Source organism: Octodon degus, unplaced genomic scaffold (assembly GCF_000260255.1).
Source record: "Octodon degus isolate 3935 unplaced genomic scaffold, OctDeg1.0 scaffold00344, whole genome shotgun sequence".
NCBI lineage: Eukaryota > Metazoa > Chordata > Mammalia > Rodentia > Octodontidae > Octodon > Octodon degus.
Window position 1 is genome coordinate 395,959 of NW_004524920.1, and position 9,089 is coordinate 405,047.

General features: G+C 46.3%; 1 pseudogene; it reads left to right on the plus strand.

Annotated features, from left to right (window-relative positions):
- Positions 1-5,940: 5,940 nt before the first annotated feature.
- On the plus strand, positions 5,941-9,089 carry LOC101587969 (annotated as a pseudogene).

Genomic DNA, 9,089 nt, shown 5'->3' on the forward strand with positions numbered 1-9,089 from the left:
GATGTAGGATCTTGCCATGCAGTTCAGATTCATAGTGATCCTCCTGTCTCAACCTCCCCAGCACTGGGATTACAGGTGTTGCCACCACACCTGGTTCTGGGGTTGGCCTGGCATGTGGTACCAGAGACTGAACCTGGGTCCTTGCACTGCCAGGCAGGCGCTGAGACTGCTGAGCTGTCTCCCCAGCCCTACTGTGTTTATTTGTGACAGGATCTGGCTACACAGCCCAGGCTAGCCTTGAACTTGCTGCGTAGTCCAGGTTGGCCTCAAACTCTTGGGCTCAAGTGATCCATCTCTCTTGTAGCTAGGACCTTGTGTGTTGGGCTAAGACTTTTTCTTCTTCTTTTGGCAGAGCTTCAGAAGGAATCCATGACAGGGTACATGCCAAGTAACTCCACCACTGAGTTATGCTTCTGGCCCATAAAAGACTGTATTTTTTAAAATCGGTGAATATGACCAGGTGTGGCAGTGCATGGCGGTAATCCCAACACTTGGGAGGCTGAGGCAGGAGGATCAGTGTGAGTTTGAGGCTAGTGAGAGCCATGTAGTAAGTTACAAGTCATCCTGAACCACAAAGTAGGACCCTATCTCAAAAAAAAAAAAAAAAAAAAAAAAAAAGAGAGGGGCCTGGGAGATGGCTCAGTGGAATAAGCACTTCCCTGGCAAGTACAAGGGCCTGAGTTCAATCCCCGGTTCCACCAAAAGAAAAAAAAAAAAAAGAGAGAGAGAGAGAGAAAGAAAGATAGATCAGTGAAAATGAAAAAAAAAATCCACACATGCCTTGCCAGCTCCACCCCTGGTACATGCCCATGAGACTGGGCATGGTGGCATGTGCCCGTAATCCCAGCACTTGGGAGGCTGAAAACAGGAGAATCACTACAAGTATGCTCTGTGTAGTGAGACCCTGTAGACCCTGTACTAAAGACATTTTTTTTTTTTTAATTAGCTACTCCCAGGAAACTGTTTTCAAGGTTCCCAGTAGTCTTTAGCCAGCAGGAGGAGGGAAATTAACTTACGTGGAGAGGACTCAATAAAAACAAAAGGAAAGTTGGGACCGCGTTTGAAGCCCAAGGAGCTGAGATTGCTTAATAAAACATTTCCATTTAGAACTGGGGATTGGCTGTTCCCCAGGTGTATGGTGCCAAGTTACACTGATGAGATTTTTTTTGTTTGTTTGTTTGAGACAGGGCCTCGCTATGCGGGTCAGGCTGGCCTTGAGTCACTTTGTAGCTCAGCTCACTTCTTGCCATCCGTGAGATTTGAATCTGTCAAGCAGGGGCTCGATTGTAAGCAGTTTCCAAAGATGGCTGTCACGATCTCGCCCGTCTCACATCTTCTTCTAGAATTTCAATTCCCCTACTGTGAGAAGTGGGGCTTGCACCTCCTGCCCCTGACCTGGCAAGGCTGCGACCTTCCTGGCACTAATTACATGGGGGAAGGGGCATGATTCCCAAGGGTCGGTGAGAAGCTGAGGCCTGAACCGCCAGGTGAGAAGTCCAGCTGACCTGAGGACGGTGTGTGTGAGGGAGCCCACATCAGCCCACGGAAAAGCCCCAGGGCAGCATGAAGGGAAGGAGGGAAGAAGGGATGGGGGAGCGGAAGGGGGAGAGAAAGCGACCCACTCGGATCCCAGCTGCCGCCCTGGCCCAGCCTTAGCCACCAGCTGACTGCAATCATATGAAATTCTGACACAGAACTGCCCATCTGGGCCCATCCCAAAAGCCTGACCAGGGCCAAGTTGAGAGAATAATACGCTGCTGTGTTTAGGAGTGATTTGTTACCCAGCAATAGTAACTAGAAACAGGTTGGGGTGCAAAATGGGAGCTTGCAGGAAAAGCAATTTTGAGGGCAAAAAACGACCATATAAGGTCAGTAACAGCTAGCACTGAAGTCTTTTCTGTGGAGGAACACAATTCTAAGAGCTCTGCATTAACTCATTTAATCGATACAGCAACTCTAAGAGGCCAGTGTCATCATCTGTTTTATTGACAGGAAACAGCAAGGAAGACAGCTAGGAATTGGCTGAATTTAAACTTAGGTGTGGCTTCAGCAGGCCTCTGTTAACCACACACCTTACTACTGAGAAACACCGCTATTTGGCTCAGCCAATGAGACTCTACTTCCTTTCCTCCCTCTACCCCTGGCCACAGTGATTGGTCTAGCATAAGCATGTGATCTCAGCTGGTCCAATCAGAATCAACCTCATCACTTCAGTTGAGAGCTGAGGTAAAGGTCCCCTCCTCCTTTGCCTGTGGGATAGAGGAGGCTCCTTCTAGCAGGAGCCTGAGTGGCAGCCATCTTGTAAGCTCGCAATGGAAAAGATGAAGGAGAGTGATAAAGAATGGAGTTTTGGGTGACCTTAAGGAGTTGTGTGTCAACCTTGGTTGAAGCCAGCCCAAGCGTAGATTTTTCCAGTTGCAAACTCCCTGTCAGTTTAAGCCATTTGAGTCAGCTTTTCTGTTACTAGACAAATCATCAACATATTTCACAGTTAGTACTTTGGGCACTGAACTATCAGAATGGTTCAACCCTACACCCAACATTTATTTACCCTTTACTTGCTGGGTTGTGGGGAGGTTTGAGAAGTCCGGCAACAGGGACCAGGGCAGCCTGGGTGGTCATGAAGGGGAACTTGTGGAGGACTTCAGGCAGCAAGACTTACCAGTCTATACAGAAGTAATTTAGTATTTTGACAGTGTAGCCAAGAGAACTTGTCCCAGCTGAAAACAGGAGTCTCCCCTTTCCTATTCTTTGGTTTGATTTACCTGTGGTTAGCTACAGTTTAAAAAGTATTAAATAATTATAAACTGGGCCTAGTGACATACACCCATAATCCCAGCACTCTAAGAGATTGAGGTAGGACAATGAAAAGCTGAAACCTAGCCTGGGAAATTTAATGATTTAGCAAGGCTTTGTCTCAAAGTAATAATAATAATAAAAATTAAAAAGCCTAGAGATAATAGCTCACTGCCAAGAGCTTAGATTTAATCCCCAGGACTGCCCAAATAATTACATAAAAAGATAATTCGTAAGTTTTAAATTACTTGTTATTCTGAACAGCACAATGGAATCTCACATAATCTGCATGCTTCATCAAACCTGGATGTGAATTAACCCTTTATCCAGAGTATCCACATACTATGCACTGCCTGCCCATCGGTCACTTATTAACCAACCTGGTCTTCATGCTGGTTGTCTTAGCACAGAGGTTATATATATTGAGTTTATTTGTCACTATCTGCTGTTTCAGTCATCCAAGGTGGGATGACTGAAAATTCGTCCCCATCAGATGAGGAGGAGCTACCGCATCAACTGTATTTGCTGACAGGTAGAATCCCTTCAGGCATGAGATAGTGTAAATGAATGGCTTTCTATTTCTTCCAGCTGAGCACATCCAAAAGGGAAAGGAAAAAAAAAAAAAAAAAAAAAAAAAAAGATATCCTCTCTCAAACCTGCGTCATGAATCAAACATAGAAATAACAAATAGCAGTGTAATCTCACTTTAACCATATGAGGTCATGTTAGCTGCGGGTCAAGCAGTCACTCCGCCGAGATTTTGATCAAGCGCTGCCAAAGCGTCCACACCCTTTGGCCCAGGAATCCCACCTCTGGGACACACAAGGATGTGCATGGGCGCATTATTTATAATGGGAGGAAATTGGGAGCAGCTTCAAGTCTGGCAGGGCTGCCCTGTTGAGTAAACAGAGCGCAAACATTAGAGATTGTGTTTACACAGAGACATTTTAGCAGGGGAGCAGCTTACATTTTAAGAAGGGGAAAAAATGGGACTCCATAAACAATTCGCTCACACAGTTATGTAAAACACACACACACACACACAAGACATACAGAAAGTCCTCATAGAATCCGAAAGCCAAGGAAATACACCAAGATGTTAACAGTAGCACTGGCGCAGGGGAGGGGAGAACCTTTTTCTTTTTAAAAAGTTTAATGTGGCTTCCAAACTATGCTTAATGCACGCCGAACTTTTGCTGTGCTGAGGACAGCACCCAGGTTCTCAGGCGTGCTGGGAAAGGGCTCTACCACCTGAGTTACAGCTCGAGGCCATCCATTCGGAAATTTCCAGAACAGGCACAAAGGGAGAGGCTAGCCTCGGAGCTCACCTTCACCCAGCTTCAAGAGCTATGATGTTTTCTCATTTCATCTGTCCCTTCCCCATTCTTTCAATATTTAAAAGAAATTAAAAGTTGGGGCTGGTGAGATGGCTCAGTGGTCTAAAGCACCTACTTTAGAACAAGCTAAGCTAAGCAAAGCACAGGGACCGCGGTTCAATCCCCCAGCACCACATGCCAGCCAGCCCCGCCCCCTGGTGGGCTGAACTGGCCACACACACACACACAAAATAAATAAATAAACAAATAAAATTTAAAAAAAGAAAAAGAAATTAAAAGTTTTGGATATCAGCTGTGGATGATGGCACACCCCTGTAACGCCAACGCTCTGGGAAGCTGAGGGTGGTGAGTCCAAGCCCCGCCTCAGCAACTTAGTGAATTTACCAGACCCAATCTCTAAATAAGTAAGGGCTAGTGAGATAGCTCAGGGCAAAGGCCCTGAGTTCAAGAGTTCAATTCCCAGTCTCTCTCTCTCTCTCTCTCTCTCTCTCTCTCTCTCTGAATATTTTATAGTTCTTATTTATTTTTGCAGTACCAGAGATCAAACTCAGGACCTAGTGCTTGCCAGGAAAGTGCTTATGTGGCTGAGTTATCTCCCAGCTGATTCCATTTTTTTTTTTTTTATGTTTAACAATCTTTAATTCAAATGTAAAAGTTCAATACAAGCCATATGTAGGGCTTGGGATTTTTTCTTTTAAAAACAAGAATGGGGAAATGCAACAAAATGGGTCTTTCCACTGTTCAAAAACTTTCAAAGAAAAGATAGATCATAGTGCCATAAAGGATGCATTTAACTAAACCCACTTTCACCCCTACCAATCTTACACCCAATTCCACATGATTCCATTTTTATACATTTCATTAATCATCTAAATAAAAGAAAGGGTTCATTTTCTTAGAACCACAAGACCTTTAGTAAACCTTTTTTTTTTTTTTTTTTTTGCGGAACTGGGGATCAAACTCAGGCCCTTGTGTTTGCCAAGCAAGCACTTATTCTACTGAGCTATCTCCCTGGCAGACCTTTAGTAAATCTAACCAATTCACTGAAATTTCTTAATACCATCTAAAAGCCATAAATAAATAAGCCACAATTGTAGCAGTTTGTTGTTGAGACAGAGTGTGTAGAAAGGCAAGTTGTGAAGGGAGAAAGGAGCCTATTTCCCCAGCTGATGGGAACATGGAGGGGCTGCTTCTTGCTTTTGCAACTATTTGCTTGTCTTGAGGCCTTAAACTACTTTGTTTTTTTTTTTTTTTAAATATTTATTTATTTATTTATTTATTTATTTATTTTGTGTGTGTGTGGCCAGCTCAGCCCACCATGGGGCGGGACTGGCTGGCTTGTGGTGCTGGGGGATTGAACCGTGGTCCCTGTGTTTTGCTTGGCTTAGCTTGTTCCAAGTAGGTGCTTTAGACCACTGAGCCATCTCACCAGCCCCTTAAACTACTTTGTAGCCCAGATTGGCCTAAAACTTCAGCCATCCTCCTGCTTCAGCCTCCTGAGTGCTGGGAGGCATGCTCCACCACACCTTACCCCTTTCACGCCTGTCCACTCCCTCCAGAATCACCTCACTCTGACCTTCTGACAGCGTATGTTCCTTGTGTCTGTTTTGAATTTTATAGAAATTGAATTGGAAAATATGTCCTCTTTGGTGTCTGGTTTTTTTCACTCAACACTGAAAAAAGAATTCATCCTGGTCGTTGTAGTTATAAGTTGCTCTCCAATCAACATCAAGGGAGCAAGCCAGGAGGAAAGGGAAGAGTCCTCCCTGGCAGCCAGGACAGCCCGTGCAAAGGTCCTGCGGCGGGGATGCGCCTGGCACTTCAGATCCTTGCGGCCCTGCGGAGTGGCGAGGTGGGGGCGGGGCGTGGGGCAAGGAGGTCAGAGAGGGAATGAAAAGCAGATGGCGCAGAGGCCCATGGAGACTTTGGCTGTGTCCCGCGTGAGATGGAGCCATGGGAAGGTTCCAGCTGGAGAGGTGCTTGGCCAGAGCTGGTGTTCATCCGGGAACCTCTGCTGGCCGCCGACAGGAACACTGGGGGCTGGGGTCAGACCCAAGCCAGGAGGAGGGGAGCTGAGGCTGGAAGCCGTGCAGGTGGTGAGAAACGTTGGGACCTGAAACTCGTTTTTTCATGTCTGTGATCAGCGGTGTGTTTTACTTACTTCTACCATTTTTCTTTGTGATTTGTCACCCTTGATTTTTTTTTTTTCTCCCTCTGCTTGTTTCCTCTCTCGTTTCAGCTTCTTTGAATTGGCTGTGTTTCTCATTTGCTTTTGTCATGTTTTCCTAACCCTTCCTTTCCCTCTACTGCTCTGGAATCTATGCACCATTTCCATTAAAATCAGGCCCAAAGTCGAATCCGTGGCTGCATCATCGTGGCGCTACCTGGACCTCAGAGGGTGACAGGGACTTGGAGGCCAGTTTCACTCGAAACGGTGACGCTTTGTTTGGACCTGCAAATGCCAGCTGGGTATCTCAAAGCAGGATAAAAACCTGGCAACTCAGCCTCCATTTTGCATGTGCCTCTTCTGTTCTGAGTCATTTTCTCCTGCAGTCACCTTGGATTCCAGGAAAAACAGGTCTGATGAATAAATATCTTGTGCCAAGAGTAGAAACTGTCCTTCAGCCTCCAAGCTCTGGCAACCCTCCACCCTACCTCTGTTACTGAGGATTTAACCCAAGGCCTTCCCACTGAGCTATGTGCCCAGCTATTTTTTATTTTGAGACAAGGTCTCACTAAGTTCACTAAGTTGCTAAATTCACTAAGCTCCCCAGGCTTGGCCCATACTTGCAGTCTTCCTGCCTCGGCCTCCCAGAGTGCTGAGACTACACTGTGACTCACCATGCCTAGGTTACAGTTAGTTAATTAGTTAATTAGAGACAAGATTTCACTGTGTAACTCAGATTGGTCCTTAACTCATTATGCAGACCATGCGAACAGGGATCCTCCTGCCTCAGCCTACCAGATGCTGAGATTACAGGTCTCTCTACAGCCTCCACACCTGGTTTATAGCAAATTTCCTAATGGTCAACAAGTGTCCTGACCATCCTGAGAGAGTGAACATCAGGACCTTGTTTGACCAAGACTTACTGTGCTTGCTTCCTCCTACCCAAACCCTTGCCCTGCTTCTGGTCCCTCCCTATGTATTTATTATTTTACTTTGATACCGAGGATGGAACTCAGGACCTTGCTCCTCAGGCAGGAGTTTATGCCATTAAGCTATCTTCCTGGCCCCCTTCCTATTTAAAAATGAAACTTTAGTTGTACTGATTAAAGTCCCTTCCATACTCTGCATCAATATCGGGACCCTCCCATCCACCCACCCCGGCCCCAGAGTTGCACCTCTGGCCTCAGACTCAAGTAACAAAAACTTTCTGATCTCCCAGGTTCTACTTGTATTGGTGTTGCTCATAGACCTGCCATGGTTTGGGTGTGGTTTATGCCCTAAGATGTTCCCATGTTGGATGTTTGGCTCCAGGACCGCTGCACTGTCAGTGTGAGAGGCGGTGGGACTTCTAGGGGGCGGGTCCTAGCTTGAGATGACGTTATCCTTGGAAGAGATGGAGGGAGTTCTCGCGAGACCTTGGTTAATTCTCCCGAGAGGATTGTTAAAGAGAGCAGGCGAGTCCTCTCTGTGCTCTGGCTGTCCGCCTAACCCTCTGGGCCAGACGCCCACCGTGCTTGTGCTTCGCCCGGATCAAGCCAGTGTCTGTGCCGTGCTCTGTGACCTGGACAAACCTCTATTCGTTAAGCATTACCCAGTCTCAGGGTGGTTTTTACTTTTATAAATTTATTTTTTATTTTTATTTATGTTTATTGAATCCTGAGTTTTCACCCGGAGCTACATTCACAGGCCTTTTATTTTTATTTTATTTTATTTTTTCTGAGATGGCCCTCACTAAATTTTCTTGGCTAGGTTTGAACTTGTGATCTTTCTGACTCAGGCGTCTAGAGTGCTGGGATCATAGCTCTGCCCTGCCACGCCTGCAGGTCATTGTTGTGTTGTGTTGTGTTGTGTTGTGTTGTGCTGGGCATGAAACCTGGACCCTGCCCAGGGCTAGGTCAGTGCTCTGACCCTTGAGCTATAGTCCCAGCTTTAGCTTTTGTTACAGCACTGCAAAAACAGTCTAGTTGTTTGCTTTGGTTTTTTGAGGTAGAGTGTCACTGTGCGGTTCAGGCTGGCCTCCAGCTCCGCAGCGAACCTCCTGCCTCTGCCTCAGCTTCCCAAGTGCTGGAATTGCAGGTATGGGCCACCACACCCTATGGAAAATGGACTAGGAATAGAAGGCCTCTCCTTTGCGGGGAGAAAATTCCCAAGGATTTAGCTCAGCAGCGAAGGGCCTGTCTGGCAAGTGCAGGGTCCTGAGTTTGATTCCTGGTACTAAATAAATAAGTAATCTACGCTGAGCTACATCCCTCAGCCTTTTTCACTTTAATTTTGAGATAGAGGTGTTCTGTTGCGGGCTGGGGTCTGCAACCCTCAGAAGTCGGACCCCCAAAGGCTAGTGGGGAGGGCCTGGCTACCGTGGTGGCAGAAAGTCTGGACATATTCCACGCCATCGTGGTGGCAGATGAAAGGTTCCACGGAGAAGGCTACGAAGAAGGTAGTAGTTTGGGTATAATTGAAGGAAGACAGTATGGTACCTTACCTGGAGCCAGAATTGGATCTGAGATCGGGTGCTATCGAGGTTTTGCTCTTGTGTGGAAATGCCACCTCCATAGTTGTGCCAGCGAGAAAGACAGCAGGAAGGTGAAGGTCTTGGAGTCAGGGATCAGAATGATTCAGAAGTTCCCCTGTGACGACCCTCCTTATGATAAGCTCCATGAAAATTAGACAAAATTAGAGGAAAATTTAAGCAGTTTTGTTCGTTACTCAATGTTCAGCCGGACTTTAAAGTTAGTGCAGAAGGTCCTGGACTTTCATTCTGAGCCTGACAGATGAACAAAGACAAAACA